The sequence below is a fragment of the Canis lupus genome, chromosome 14, assembly GCF_003254725.2.
Source record: "Canis lupus dingo isolate Sandy chromosome 14, ASM325472v2, whole genome shotgun sequence".
NCBI lineage: Eukaryota > Metazoa > Chordata > Mammalia > Carnivora > Canidae > Canis > Canis lupus.
The window spans coordinates 40443256-40453260 of NC_064256.1; the positions used below are offsets into that span (position 1 = coordinate 40443256).

Consider the following 10005-nt stretch of genomic DNA (forward strand, 5'->3'; position numbering starts at 1 on the left):
GACTCAGGCAATTGAGCGTCCGATTCTTGGATTCAATTCAGATTGTGATCTTAGGGTCAGGAGATCGAGCCCAGGGAGATCAGCCCTGTGTGGGATTCTGCGCCAAGGACAGAGTCTGCTAGAGTTTTTCTCTCTCTCCCTCTGCCCCCTTCTCCATAGGCTTATGCATGCATGCTCTCTTTCTCTCTCTTTAAAAAAATATCAAAGATTTATTTATTTGTTTGAGAGAGAGAAAGAAAGAGCAGGGGAGAGGCAGAGGGAGAGGGACAAGCAGACTCCCTGCTGAGCAGGGAGCCTGACTTGGGGCTCAATCCCAGGACCCTGTGATCATGACTTAAGAAGGCAGATGCATAACTGACTGAGCGACCCAGGCGCCCCTAAAAAAGTTTTTTTTTGAAGAATCATATGATAAACATTTGTGTATCCACCTTTTCAATTCTACAACTACCACATTCTTTTTAAAAGAATGTAGAGTAACTCATCTTAGGACAGACTATTTCATTTATTCCTTAATGATTTATATTTATGCTTCTTCCAGTTTTTGGTGTTACACAGCACATCAATAATCATCTTTGTATATATATCGTTGTGTATATATACAAGTAGATCTACAGTATAAATTCTTGGAGCTGGGGACTGCTGAATCAAAAGATATATGGATTCTAGAAGCTGATATATATTGCCATGTGTCTCATCAAACTGGTTGCAGAAAAGAGGGTAAGAATGTTTATTTCACTTCACATCTGCCAACCCGAGGTATCATTAGACATTTTTTTAAAGATTTTATTTATTCATGAGAGAGAGAAAGAGAGAGAGAGAGAGGCAGAGACACAGGCAGAGGGAGAAGCAGGCTCCATGCAGGGAGCCCAACATGGGACTCGATCCCAGGTCTCCAGGATCACATTCTGGGCTGCAGGCGGTGCCAAACTGCTGAGCCACCCAGGCTGCCCAACCGCTAAGCCACCCAGGCTGCCCTCATTAAGCATTTAAAATAGCTTATAATTTTACAGATGAAAATGGTGTATCTTTTAGTCTGAATTGCTGTAACAAAATATTACAAACCAGGTACTTCAAGCAAGAGACATTTATTGCTCATAGTTCTGGAGGATGGAAGACCCAGATCATGATGCCTTTGTGGTTGGGTTCTGGTGAGGGATCTCTTTCTGGCTTGGAGACAGCCAAACAACTACCCCTCCCTATGTTCTAATGTGACAGAGAAAAAGAAAGCTTTTTGGTGTCTCTTCTTGTATTGGCACTCATCCCATCATGAAGGGAAGACCCCACTGTTACAATTTCATCTAAATTTAATCATCTCTCAAAACCCTGTCTCCAAATACCATCACACAAGGGATTAAGCCTTTGATATATGAATTTTGGGAAGATACAAACATTCTATCCATAACAATATCTCATTGTGGTTTTGTTTGTTTTTATTTGTGAATTTTTAATATGTTTATTTGCCATTTATATATATATTTTCATTAACTGCTTGATTAGCTTCCTTATTCATTTTCCTACCCTATTGATTAATAAGAGCTTTTGAATTTTAGAAAAATTAGTCCTTTTTCATCTATATTGCAGATATTTTTTAGAATTAGTCATTTGTCTTCTGATTTAGTTTATATGGCTTATTGTGCAGAAATTCTAGATTTTGTTATAGTCAGATTTATCAGTCTTTTTCTTTATGGCTTCTTGTCTCACTTAGAAAAGTTTTTCCTCTTCAAGGTTTACAAATTCAGGGATAGATCTTTCTCCCTAATCTTGAAGCATGAATTGTTACTTAAATAGGTCATGAGAGTCATCTTTTTGGTATGACTTAAGCAATGTTTTTTTTTAATTCACAACCACTGGAAACTTTGGGCCTTGCATATAATGGTGGTAGAGACTTGAAAATTTGTCATTTGCAAACCTTCGTGAGGACTTCTACCCACAAACCCTTCTTCTCATGTTGTGTTAGGCACTTAGAAAGTATCCCAACACTTACAGAAGTTGCCAGATCTTTTCCTGATGGCAGTTACTTTTGACTTCTCTCAAGTCTTCAGAGAAAGCAGGGAAGCAAGTGTACCTTTGTGTGTGTGTGTGTGTGTGTGTGTGTGTGAGAGAGAGAGAGAGAGAGAGAGAGAGAGAGAGAGAAAGAGAGACCAATAGACAGACAGGAGTGAAAGCAGGGTAGTTGTGGAGATCTGATGACTGCTCCCCACTCCACTTGAAGTCCCTAAAAATCATGCCAGATAGAATGATTGAGCAGGTTAGGGAGAGAAGGGAGGAAACCACAAGGAGGCTACAAGGAACTGGCATGAGCAACCTGGCTTGAATGTTGACCCAGTAAGGCTTAGAACTCTATTAGAGCTTTTAAAAACAAACCTTACTGAAGTATTTTGGGATGGCATGTCCCATTCTGGAAATTTCGGGCAGGTACAATCTGTCATCATGTAGCACTTCATCACTGTCTCTTCTGCAAATTTCTGAGAATAAAAAGATTTGACTGCAAAAAAACTCCTAACTTCTCCATCGGTTTGTAATCAGTGAATACAGTAAGTGCAGGGGGTTGATGACTGTTTGCAGAGTATGTTATTTTATATATCTTGTGGGAGAGGTTGAGAGGATTCTGTTTAAAAAGGCTGCCCTAATAAATGATTTACCAGGGCAGCCAGAGATCAAAGAAATTGCTCAGAAATTGCATCTCAGGGCACCTAAAATTTTAAGTTTATGGAAGTCCCCAGAACCCCAAACCTTTTATGACTTTTATATTAGCTAACCACTAAATTTTCAAAGCAGTGTGACTGCTGTGGGTTTTAATAAGAGCTGCATGTTTGACCCCTCCTCCATTTAATAAACATAATGGTGATGCTGCTGAGATATTTTGAAAATATGGAAAATGTCATGGAAGATATAGCATGAGCGAAGCTCAGGCCGGATGGTGAAAATTCTTAATTCTGATGTGAAAAAAATTGACCAAAGATAAATCCCACATACTTTGTAACAAAATGATAGAAATACTGCCTTGGAATAGTGTGCTAGCTGGAGTCTACATGTAAGAGCATTGTGGGAGGCTAAGAAGCTCTGGAGATTGGAAAGTGAATTTAGTGATGTCAAACAGGCTGGGCACTGATTACTCTTGCACATAGTTCAACAATTAGAAAAATTTTCCAGCACCCTGAGGACTTGGGAGAGTTTCTCTGGAGTTCACTGGTATGTCTCCTCCCAGACAAGTTGTGGTCTAGTCTGAAAATGGAGAACCCCAAACAGGTAGGATAGTGGTTTTGAAAGTGCATTCCAAAGACCCTTGCACCCCTCCAGGTGGTATGTAAGGTCAAAACTATTTTCATAATAATACCAAGGTACTATTTGTCTTTTTAAATTCTCATTCTCAAATGAGTGACTACTAACAGGACTGAGGGAAGAATCACCCTGCTGAGCACTAATGGAACTGCAGAATCATGAGCAAATATGGGCATTGTTTTAAGCCATGGAGTTTCAGGGTGCTTTGTTTTGCAGCCATAGATAATTAGAATAGTCATGTCGGGGATGCACATTGATGCCGCCAGTATTGGTGATCTTGGTTAAGGATCACTCCAAGTTTTTTCAACCATGTGGGGACCTAAAGGGATTACTCACAGGGACAGAAATCAGAATGACTGGTTTCCTGACATGTTGTATTGATAGCTCAAATCAGAAAGGGAGGCCATGGTTCCCCCATCATAGACAGAGCCAAAGGTAATTCCTAAAACTTGAAGGAAATTTCTTCTGATGAATAACTTTGAAGACATTCATAGCAGTGATGATGATGATGATGATGATGATGATGATGAGATGAGGAGGATGACAATGATGACAGTAAAGATAATGAGGATGATGGTGGCAATGGCAGTGATGATTGTGTAGCAAGGATGGAACTTGGTCCAGGGACTCTAAAGTCTTGAACCAGAAGAAATGACCAATGGGGAATAACACATTGTAATGGAGAGAGTGTAAGCTTTGGCATCAGAAAACCTGGTCAAGTCGTGGCTTCACAATCTTGAACAGGCCATGCCTTCCCTCTGAAGTTCAGTTTCCTAAGTGCCAAAATGGGAATAATTGGACTCCCCACCCTTCCCCCAACAGAATTTTCATGAGGGTCAAGTGAGAGTATGTGAAAGTGCTCTATAAACTGTAAAGTACTATGCAAAAGGGAAGAATATGAAGATAAGAAATATGAGATTGTTGCTAAAAGGAATTTTCCTTCTACTTTAGCAGTTCTGAGAAAACACAGAGCAGATGATTAAAGACCTTTCTGCAAGAAGTTTTTGAGTTTGCCTGTGGGAGTTACTGAGCTTTCTGTCTCATACAGCTGCTAGCCAGGCTCCGTAAATAAATACAGGTTCCTGCTGTCTGGAGCACGTGGTATTTTCTGTTCTGTTTACCAGCATCATATATAAACCAGTCAATGTTCTCTAGACATTCAGTGTTGTGCTAGAAATTGGGGATGGGGCTGAAGATGTAAAAGTAGCTCCTTCCTTTCTAGCCTATCTGTGGTAGGCAGAATAATGGTCTCCCAAAGATGTCCGTGTCCTAATACTTGGAACCTGTGTGTATGTTAGGTTACAAGGCAAAGGGGAACTAACATTGCTGATGGAAATGTGGTTGCTAGTCAGCTGTCTTGTGATGCAGAGATTACCCTGGGTTATCCAGGTAGGGCTAGTGTAGTTACCAAGTCCTTAAACATGGAAAAGGGAGAAATAAAGAGATGGCAGAGTGAGGAGGTCTCATCCTAATGTTGCTGGCATTGCAGGTGGAAGAAATGTCATGAGGCAAGGAATATGAACCCTCATCTAGAATCTAAAAAAGGCAAAGAAATGTATTCTTCTCTGGAGCTTCTAGAAAGAATGCAGTCCTACCAATATCTTGATTTTAGCCCAGTGAAACCCATTTCATACTTCTAACATCCAGAACTGTAAGATAATACATTTGTATTGTTTAAGCCACTACCTTTGTAGTAATTTGTTATGGCAGCAATGGAAAACTAATATATTGCCCGAGAGCCTCCTAGGCAAGCTAGCTTTGTGGGAGGACGGAACAAAAGAATGGGAGATTTGACCCAATGCCACACATGATGTCAATGGAATTTTAGTTCCATTTGTCATGATAAATTCAAAGACCTAAACCAGCAGGCAATGTCTGTAAATTTTCCCATTTGGGAAGCTGTAGTTGTATGCACAGGAAGTATATTGGCACCAATGGCCAAGCTGTATACACCTTATTGTCTGACAGTGATGTATTGACTCATCTGGTTTATGTCTGTCTTTCCCTCACTAGAATATAAGATTTGTCAGGCTCACTGCTATAGCTTCAATCCTTAAAATAATGCCAGGGCTCTAGTTAGTGCTTAATAATTTTTTATTAACAGGGCAGCCCGGGTGGCTTGGCGGTTTAGCACTGCCTTCAGCCCAGGGCCTGATCCTGGAGAACCAGGATCGAGTCCCACGTCAGGCTCCCTGCATGGAGCCTGCTCCTCCCTCTGCCTGTGTCTCTGCCTCTCTGTGTTTCTCGTGAATAAATAAATAAAACCTTTAAAAAATAATAATAATTTTTTATTAACAAATTCTCTCATTTAACAAGTTTTAAGGCTATGCATCAAGCCTAGGAAAAGAAAGTTCATTGTAGGCAGAAATATGCATCTGTTAGCTGCTGTATTTTTATGCAGAGAAAACGGTGTCCTTGGCACTCGATAAGCATTTATTAAATGGATGAATGAATGACTTACATGAATGAATGTTTAAAGAATGAAACATAAATGCCCCTGATTCTTGAGGAATCTGCAGTCTGTGGATTCAGATTTGTCAATATAGCCACTCATGCCAAAATTGAATTTGCTTTCCTCCTCAAAATTTCCAGTAATTGGCAAATGATTTGTCAGACCAATGCATTGTGGAGGAAGAGAGGTGAAGGCAGAGAATGGAGGTGGGCAAATAAAATGGAGCTCTAAGTTAGTATTTTTTTTGCCAGGTAATATGGGGACTCATCTAGAGAAATAGAATATTTTCTGAAACAATTAATTTCTATTATTATTGCACATTATTTATAATTTTACCACATTACATGCTCATGTAACAGAGTTACAATAGATTCCTCGCTTCCTCAGTTCTGCTCCAACCCCACTCAGAGGTAACGACTGTTAAGAGTTTGGTCTATGGGATGCCTGGGTGGCTCAGCCGTTGGGTGTTTGCCTTTGGCTCAGGGTGTGATTCTGGCCCTGGAATCAAATCCCACATCGGGTTCCCCATGGGAAGCCTGCTTCTCCTTTTGTGTCTCTGCCTCTCTCTGTGTGTCTTTCATGAATAAATAAAATATTTTTTTAAAAAAGAGTTTGGTCTATAATCCCCTCTCTTCACATATCTGAGTAGATGACTCATTTTCAGAACTGCTTAAAGTGAGTGTAGCCCTAGTCCTTGATATGATACAAAACTGCTGAGAAAAACAATTTAAAAACATATACTAAAAATAATATGAGAGACAGCCATGTAACAGAAATCCCTAGATGGGCAAAATTGTTTTTAAATTGCTGTGATTTGTACAATAGCTGGTTTTCCCAGGCTCTATGTTTTTGCCTCTTTAAAGTTTTTCATATCTTGAAATTGGAGTCCTAAGCCTATTTGCCTGAGAATTAACAAAGGAGATTCTACTACTATATTTAAAAGAAAGAACATTTCCTGACATTTATAGGAATGAAATCTTTGTGAAAAGTTGTATAAAGCATTTTGAAAAAATGCGTTTTTCTCTAAGAGAGATGAGACTATGAATCACTAACCAAGCAGCCTAACGTTTCTCACTCATGATTGACATTGACACAAGCCCAGAAAAAAGAAAAGTCAGCAAATCAGGACTCAAGTACATAGTCAGTGCTCTCAGGGCTGTCCTTGAACTTCTCTGTCACTTATATCTCCTCCTAACCCTGTTTTGTCCTGACATTTAAAGAATAGGCTTATACTGTAATAATAATTAGCATTTGCACATCACTTTTACAAAGTGATTTCCTACCTATTTTCTTATTTGATGCTTCCACTTCCTAAGAGATATTTGCTATTGTTCATGGTGCCTATTCACTCTCATTTCTCAGATGAGGAAGCTGAGGCTCAGTGAGCTTATGTGTGACTTGCCCAAGGTTATGTGGCCAGTTAGCAGCTTAGCAGCTGGACTTCCACCTTCAAATCTCTTGTCTTTTCCTCGAAGCACTTTGAGTCTAGATAAGAGTCCCAGGCCATAACCTCCTGACATGGTCATTAAAACCCTCAAGAACTTGTTAGGAAAAAATGAGACAAGGTGTATTATTTCACTGTAATTTTCCATGCAGTCAATGTGAAGTGTCCAGTGCCTCAAAGATGTCTTCTGAAATGGGGATGGACTTGCTTAAGGGAGAAGAACCAGCATGGGCCTACCTCTGACTCTCCACTGCCCTGATGCCGAGCCCTGACTGGGGCCCTGGATACAGTGTTCTGCATGAGTGCAAGGCCTCAAGAAGGCACAGAGGTTTCCCATGGCATGTTGGCCAAAACCACTCATGCCAGTGTCACCCTTCCCCTGGTCCACTGTCTCATTGTCCAGACCACCCTGGTAGCCAGCCAGAAAGGCAGGTGAGGGAAGTGACACTCCAGGAGCTTGCCAAGACTTTTTCTAATTTAATGCAGGTGTGGATAGAGGGTAGGCCTACAGGTAAGATCCTTAGGCTGTCCTGGAAGGCATGTCAGGCGTTAGCCTGTAAGTGGTGCGACTTGTTAGCTACATTCATGCATGCGTATGGCTGGGAGGAAAGCATATGGGAAATCCTTGAATAAGTGCAAGATGGGGTGATGGAGAGCTGTTTGAATCCTGCCTCTGCTACCAAACAGCTAAAAAACATCCTAACCTTTGAGATTCCTTTTTATCATGGAGATGAAATGGAAGTAGTACTGTGTCCCATTCCTGGTATTTAAGGTTACAATGACCCAATGAAAAAAAGTTGGTGAAAACACTTAAAAATTCTAAAGGACCAAAATAACATCTGTTTGAGTTTTTGTTGGTGGTGGTGGTTTGTCTTCCAGATAGAAATCTCTGCTCATAAAAATCTTCCACAGCACAGAGACACTGATACAAACACATGACTCCTCTCCATTATCTCATCATCTATGTGCTTCTTTAGGCAGCTCACTGGTGAATTCCTTACTTCTCCTTTTCCCTATACTTACTGAGTCCTTTCCCTGACGACTTATCCTAGCACGAAGCTTTGGTCCTCCTTCCCAAGTAGTCTGAAGAAACCTTAACAGAGACCCGTTTAATGGATGGGAAAATAACTACGGGTGAAAATGAAGTCTGGTTTCCATTCTAATTTTAGCAACATTGCTCACAATACTAATCTGATAATTACTAAAGTTGAGGTTCTATGTCAGAGACTGGATATTTGTTCCCCAATATGTATTTTCTTTTCTTCTGTAATTACAGAGCTTTCAGCTGAGCACATGGGTGCTGAATTAAAAACCACACTTCCCAGCCTCCTTTAAGTGTGGCCATGTGACTAATTTCTGGCTAATGGGAGTAAGCAGAAGTGATGTGTGCAAATTCTGGGACATAGGCTCAAAGGGAAAGGACACAAACTCCCCTTTTCTTTTCCCCTTCCTGCTGAGTGGAATGCTGATGTGGCAGTGGTGGTTGGAACAATCATCTCAGACCACAAAATGGAAGCCATGTGTTAAGGATGGTAAATAAGACGTTGGAAGCAGCCCAAGGCTCTGACCCTGCTAAGCCACCCTACCTGTGGCATGAGACGGGGAAATGCATTTCTCTCTGCTTCAAGCCATTATATTTGCGGGTCTCTTGTGATGGCAGCTTAACAATATCATAACAGAGATTATAAGAGGAATACTTTGAGGTCTACAGTTGAGCTTAGGAAGTTCCATGTCTGCTCTACATCTCGGCCTAAAATAGGAAAGCACAGGTGCTCTCCTATGGTTCCCTCCCTCTGTGTCAGTGTTCACTATTATCACTACTATTGTTATGGTTACCACCATTAACATTGCTTTTTTTTAAGATTTTATTTATTTATTCATGAGAGACAGAGAGAGAGAGAAAGAGAGAGAGAGAGAGAGAGAGAGAGAGAGGCAGAGACACAGGCAGAGAAAGAAGCAGGCTCCATGCAGGGAGCCTGATGTGGGACTCGATCCCAGGTCTCCAGGATCAGGCCCTGGGCTGAAGGTGGTGCTAAACCACTGAGCCACTCGGGCTGCCCCAACATTGTTTTAAATAAGCCAGGGGATAGAAGCACAAGCAACAATAGCAACAGCAAATAGATAAGCTGGACCTCATCAAAATTTAGGCCTTTCATACATCATAGGACATTATCATGAAAGTGAAAAGACAACCAACAGAAAAGGAGAAAATGTTTGTAAATCATATGTCTGGTAAGAGTCTAGGATCCAGTATATATAAGGAATTCTTACAACCCAACAACAAAAAGATGAACAACCCAATTAACAGGTGAATAGAGAACTTGAATAAACATTTGTCTAAAGAAGATATACCAATCCATGGTCACCAAGTCCACCGTCATTAGTCATTAGGGAAGTGTAAATCAAAATCACAGTGAGATGCCACTTCACAGCCACCAGAATGGCTATAATTTTTTACAAAGGGAAAATAGCAAGTGTTGGCTAGGAAGTGGAGAAATTGGTGTCTTTGTACACTGATGGTGGGAATGGAAGGGATTCAGCTACTGTAGCAAACAGTTATGGTTCCTGAAAAGGTTGAACAGAACACCCAGCTCCTGCTCCCAGGCATGTTCCTCACAGAACTGAAAACAGGTACTCAAACTAGTATGTATACATGCGTGTTTGTAGCAGTATTATTCACAATAGCTAAATGGCAGAAACAATGCAAATGTCCATCAGTGGACGAGTGGATAAACACTTGGTGGCATACACATTCAACAAAATATTATTTAGCCATAAGAAGGGATGAAATGCTGGTACATGCTCTAACATGGATGAACCTCACAAG

General features: G+C 40.7%; 1 long non-coding RNA gene across 5 annotated transcripts in view; it reads left to right on the plus strand.

Annotated features, from left to right (window-relative positions):
• LOC112670633 (uncharacterized) overlaps positions 1–10005 on the plus strand; it is a 46878-nt gene that overhangs the window by 16678 nt on the left and 20195 nt on the right. For all 5 annotated transcript variants that reach the window (XR_003143094.2, XR_007402063.1, XR_007402064.1 and 2 more), the window contains one exon: positions 539–717. This is a non-coding gene — a long non-coding RNA (uncharacterized LOC112670633). The remainder of the gene's footprint in view (positions 1–538; positions 718–10005) is intronic.